Here is a 6,850-nt window from a genome sequence, read left to right on the forward strand (position 1 = left end):
TGATTTCATTTGGTTGATTTTCATTTGAAAATATTTTGCATGATTCTCATGTTCCTTTTCTTTTGATCTGATTCTCATGTTCCTTTTCTTTTGATTTCATAAATCTATTTTTGATCTTTATGTTTTTGTTAATGAGATACTATTTTCATATTGACATATGTATATATGTCCTCATTGTATTTTTGTATGTGATTGGTGTTTAGCATATTTTTTATCTATGCTTGCTCACATATATTTGCCTTGATCTTTATTGCATATACTCTATATGGCATTTTGATAGGGGGAGCAATCCCCATATATATATATATATATATATATATATATACCTATGCTTATTGATAGGGGGTAGATATATATATATTATACTCACCTATGCTTATTGATAGGGGGAGAAATATTGTGAGTATATTCTTTCTTGTTTATATGCATGTAAATTAGAATTTATATATTCATTTCCTTTCATGCATATATCCTTTGTGTAAATTGTTTGTCATCATTAAAAAGTGGGAGATTGTTGGTCTTCTTGTTTTGGTGATGTTTAACAAACAATTTACCACTAATTTTGTTTGTCTAGTATTTATGTTTTTCTATATATTATAGGCAAACAACGTTGGTGGAGGTTGGATGGATTGCGCCATAACGATCATATCAAATGGAGGTTGGCGGAATGTCGGGGTGAAGCAACGTCAATTCAAGTTAAAGATCCAATTACAAGCTTCTTCCGCAAAGTTTACCAAGTCATGCTCATTGAAGACCTTCATCAAGCTTGGGTATATTTAGTATAGGTTTATATTATGTGTGTTTAATACTCTAAGCTCAATATCATATACACACACAATATTGGATTTTTCACAAAAACGAGCTATTTTGAGAAAACTTTGTGATATTATTTTATTGACCATGTTTACTTTATATTCACGTGTTTTAATGTTTATGAAGACATTTCATAAAGTTTCAATACGCGTTTAAACTCTTTTTGTCAAAAACATGTTCTTAACAAATTCATATTCATGCATGTTTTTACAAAATAATGAGTTTTCACAATTGATAAATGAAAATTGAGAAATTCTTTTTCTAACATGTTTGTTTTCATGTTTATAAACATTTTGCAAAGTTTCATCAAGTTTGGAATTGATTTATTATGTTTAATGGAATTTACAAAATCATGTTTTTGTTCGTGCACATGTTCGTGCATATTTTACAAAACAGATGAGTTTTTATAAATGGGAAGTGATATTCAAGAAATTCTTTCTTTGACATATCTATCTACATGTTTATAAACTTTCCTCAAAATTTTACTATTTTTAGAGTTGATCTACTGTGCCCAATTGATTTTACAAAATCGCGTATGTCAGCAGTTTTTCAGAAACTGTAAATCTGTGTTCAAACATTTATATCTCTCAACTGGGAAATGATTTTTCAGAAATTCTTTCTCTAACATGTCAATCTACATGTCTAGAACCTTCCCACAAAATTTCATAATTTTTGGAGCTGTTTTACTATTTTTAATTGATTTTAGAAAGTTGATACTGCAGTGCGTACAGTACCCACGGTCGACGTTACTCAGCTTTGCATATGGCTCACGGTCGACCGTACCGGTCGACCGAAGTTACTATAGCAACTGACCGTTACACAGTAATGACTAGTTGTTGTTTTTTGTTTTTTAATGGTTTTTTGGGGTTTTTGGGGTTGGTTTCTTCAAGCCTATATATACCCCTTTGCCATAACTATTTTCTAACATCCAAGAGAGTTTTTAACCAAGTTTAAAAAAGTTTTAATAAGGGTTTTAGTTTGGTTTAAGTGTGTTTAAGAAGCTTTTAAGTATTTGGAAGTTTGAGTTTGAGAAATCAATTTCACAAGAGCTTGAGGAGATCATCTATTGGTGTTTGGGCATCCAACTATTCTCCTTCTACCTCTTGATCTATTGAGAAGTTTTCTAACTCTTTTCTCTAGGAATTTTATTATTAATTTTCATATTCTTATTATTGCTAGTTTGCTATTTGAGCTAGATTTGATTTTATCTCATTGTTACACACACCCACTTGAGCTTATTGTATTTACATTCATAATATATTTTGGGTTGGTGAGAGTTGTAACAATTGAGTGTGAGCTTTCATTATGTTCTCATTCATATTAGAGAACAATCACTTGTTATTTTGAGCCTAATCGTGAGAATCACTTTGTAATACACTTGTATACCGAGAGGAGTGTGTGGTGAGAGTCGGGGATCGTTCCAAGAGGAGTGGCGTCGGTTGACGAGCCTAGGGAGATGTTATAACCGAACACTTGAGGGAGACACGGCTAGGTCCAACACTTGTGAGGGTGTAGAGTGTGATTGCAAGAGACCGAACACTTGAGGGAGACACGGCTAGGTCCAACACTTGTGAGGGTGTAGAGTGTGATTGCAAGAGTGGTTATTGTAAAGTTTTCGGTTAGCTAGAAAACCGAGTGTGAGGTATAAACGTTATTCGGGTGAACGTAGAAAACCCGGTTGTGATAGTGGATTTCTCCCTGGGAGTGGGGAGCGGAGACGTAGGACGGAAGGTACAAACTCCGTGATCATATAGTGTGTTTGAGTGTGCTTTGGCGTTCATTTATATTTATGTTCATATCTTATATCGTCATTGCCCATAGCTCATTATTTATATGATTCACTATTTAGTTCATATTGTTTACCCCTTGTGTTAGTTTATATATCCTTGCATATATCATATTGTATATCTCTTTGGTAGGATATATTATCTTGTGTTAGTTTATATATCCTTACATATATATTTTTATCATATAGGATATATCTCTTTGTCGTTCATATTGCTTATCCTAACTTACATATCTTGTTGTATTTCATACTTACTAGGATAACTTGTTAATTAGTTTTAATTGACATTTAATCGGATTAGATTAGCATAAGACCCTAATCACCCCCCCCCCTCTAGGGTCTAACACACCACACCCATATGAGCAGTGTGCTCATGAAAGACCTTGGGTGGCAATCCTTTAGTAAGAGGATTTGCTATCATGGAGTTTGTCTCAATATGCTCTATGGATATATGTCCACTCTGTACCCTTTTTTTCACAACCAGGAACTTAATATTAATATGTTTTGACTTAGTTGAGCTCCTGTTGTTATTAGAATACATAACTACAGATTTATTGTCACAAAATAACCTTAGTGATCTTTCAATATTTTCTAAAATTCGTAGTCCAGTGACAAAATTTCGCAATCATATTCCATGATTTGATGCCTCATAGCAAGCTACAAACTCTGCTGTCATAGTGGAGGAAGCTACGAGTGTCTGTTTAACACTTTTCCATGATATAGCTCATCCTGCTAACATATAAATGTAACCTGATGTAGACTTTCTGTTATCTTGACATCCAGCAAAATCAGAATAAGAGTACCCAATGAACTCCAACTGTTCTGATTTTTTGTATGTGAGCATATAATCTTTTGTTCTCTGAAGATACCTCATAACCCTTTTGACTGCTATCCAATGATCCAAACCAGAGTTGCTTAAATATCTACCTAACATCCCAACAATGTACTCAATATCCGGACACGTGCATACATGAGCATACATTAGACTTCCTACAGCCGAAGCATAAGGAATCTTTCTGCATTTCCTGAATTTCAAGATTACCTTTAGGGCACTGATTGAGACTGAACTTGTATCCTTTAGCAACAGGAGTGTCTCATGGTCTGCAGTCTTGTATGCCAAACATTTTAAGTACTTTATCGATATAGTTCTTTTATAATAATCCAAGTATACCTCGAGAACGATCTCGATGTATCTGGATTCCTAATATAAAAGAGGCGTCCCTAAGATCTTTCATCTCAAAATTCTTTGATAGAAATCTTTTGGTTTCGTGCCTATATCATTAGTGGCAAACAATATGTCATCGACATACAGAACCAGAAAAATATACTTACTCCCACTGAATTTGTGATATACACAGTCATCAACAACATTCATCTCAAAACCGAACGAGATAATTATTTGTTTAAACTTATGATACCATTGACGAGGAGCTTGCTTGAGTCCATAGATGGATTTTCTTAATTTGTAAACCATATTCTTTGGATCTGCTGACACAAGGTTTTGGGCCCATTGACGAGGAGCTTGCTTGAGTCCATATAGATCATTTCATCAATGTCTCCATTGAGAAACGTAGTCTGAACATCCATCTAATGTAACTCAAGATCATACTGATCAACAAGTGCCATGATTGTTCTGAAGGAGTCTTTCGATAAAATCGGAGAGAAAGTCTCTGTATAATCAATATCTTCCTTTTGAGTAAAGCCTTTAGCTACAAGATTTGCCTTATACCTCTCCACATTACCATTTGCATCCAGTTTGGTTTTAAAAATTCATTTACAACCAATTGGTTTTGCACATTCTGGCAATGAGATAAGTTCCCAAACCTTATTGTCTTGCATAGACTTGTACTCTTCATTCATGGCATCAATCCACTGTTGAGAGTTAGAACTTTTCATGGCCTGAAGAAAGTTGATTGGATCATCTTCCAACATTTCATTACTTTCCTCATGTTCTTGGAGAAATACAATATAATCATCCGGAATAGTATTTCTCCTTTCTCTCATGGATCTCCTTAATGGCACTGGTTCTTGAGGTTGTTGAGTTAGTTCTTCTGGAACAGGAAGTTGTTCAACATTATCATCTTGAGGTTTCAGATTTACTTCTTGAGCAACAACAGGTATAGGAACCCGAATGTTGTCAAAGGTAACTGTATGGCTTGGGTCTGAAGCCAATTCCTCCTCAAAAGTAATGTCTCTAACCTTATTTCTCCCTCCAAACTCAACATCCTCAAAGAATGTTATTGTCCCCGTCTCAAAAATATTCCTTAGTGTGGGATCATAAAACTTATAGCCCCTAGAGTGTTCAGAGTACCCAATAAAGTAGCTGCTAACTGTTTTGGAGTTCAATTTTTTTTCATTTGGCCTATAAGGCCTTGCCTCAGCTGGACATTCCCAAATATGTAGGTGTTTTAAACTGGGGTTTTGACCAGTCCAAAGCTCATAAGGTGTTTTAGCAACTGTTTTACTTGGTACTCTTTTCAGAATGTAAGATGTTGTCTTAAGTGCTTCTCCCCAGAGTGACTCTGGTAAAGAAGAATGAGCAATCATACTTCTTATCATATCTTTAAGAGTCCTATTTTGTCTTTCAGCTACACCATTCATGCTAGGTGAACCCGGCATGGTGTATTGTGGGACGATACCGTATTCCTCTAGGTATCTAGCAAATGGTCCTGAACGTTGTTCACCTGAACCATCATATCTGCCGTAGTACTCACCACCATGATCAGATCTAACGGTTCTAATTCTTTTGTTGAGTTGATTCTCAACTTCATCTTTAAAAGCTTTGAACATGTCCAGAAACTCAGATTTTTTATGAATAAGATATATGTACCCATAACGTGAGTAATCGTCTATGAATGATATAAAATATTATTGACCATTCCAAGATGCCGTAGGGAATGACCCACAAATATCTATATGTATCAATTCTAAGACTTCTGAAGATCTATTAGCACCTAATCTCTTAACTTTGGTCTGTTTTTCCTTGATACATTCAACACAACCGTCAAAATCCAAAAAATCAAGGGAATTTAAAATGCCATCAGACACAAGACGCTCAACTCTACCTTTTGAGATATGACCCAAACGCTTATGCTATAATATCGCCGAATTTTCTTTATTTAATTTACGCTTAAGTACCACGTGATTCCACATGCAAAGTTTCAATATAAGAAGCAATTGTTTCAAGCAAATATAGGTTATCAAAAGTACTCAAGTAACCAGTTCACATAATATTTGAATTAAAAGATAAACTGAATTAATTGTTTCCAAATGAACAAGAATAACCTGATTTGTCCAATACAGAAACAGAAATCAAATTCCATCTAAAAGATGGTACTACAAAAGTATCTTTCAAATCCAAATAAGAACCAGTTCCTAACATCAACCTAAAGTGCCCAATTGCTTCCACATGTACCGATTGTCCATCGCCCACAAAGATGTGTCTTTCAACATCACTTGGCTTTCGGTAGCTCAGGCAACCCTGCATAGAAACACTTATGTGAGTAGTAGCACCAGAGTCTAACCACCAAGTATTTCTAGGTACTGAAGCTAAATTAACTTTAAAACAGACCAAAGTAAGGAACATACTCTTCTTAGCACGCCATTCGTGATATTTGGTACAATCCTTCTTTATGTCTCCAGCCTTATTGCAAAAGAAACAACCCTGGTCATCCTTATGTTGTTTCTTCTGAATTGGACCCTTAGCAGGTTCATTATCAGTTTTCCTTTTCTTGCCCGTATCCTTAGAGGCATAGGCCAAATGAGCACTTTCAATCTTATCTTGCTTCAACCTGTCTTCTTCTTGCACACAGTATAAAATGAGCTCATTTAGAGTCCATTTCTCCTTTTGACAGTTATAACTGACCTTAAACTGATTGAATTGTGCAGGAAGAGACAACAGAACCAGATGCACCAATAACTCATCACAAAGATCGAGTTTAAGTGCCTTAAGCTTTGAAGCAATATGAGATATTTCCATAATGTACTCCCTGATATTTCCTTTTCTCTTATACTCTATTGAAATCAAGTGAGCTAAAAGCGTGCTTGTTTCTATCTTATCGTTTTTCGCAAAACGTTTCTCAATTTCGGTAAGGAAATCTTTAGCCTTAGTAATCCCTTCGGTTTCTATGCCCCTGAAGGCTTCCGGAACGCCACGCTTAATGATCATGAGACTCATGCGATTTGAACGCTCCCACTTCTCATACTCCTTCTTAACATCAGGAGTGATATCCGTATTGAGAGGTTGAGGTT

The sequence above is a fragment of the Asparagus officinalis genome, chromosome 3 (genome assembly GCF_001876935.1).
Source record: "Asparagus officinalis chromosome 3, Aspof.V1, whole genome shotgun sequence".
NCBI lineage: Eukaryota > Viridiplantae > Streptophyta > Magnoliopsida > Asparagales > Asparagaceae > Asparagus > Asparagus officinalis.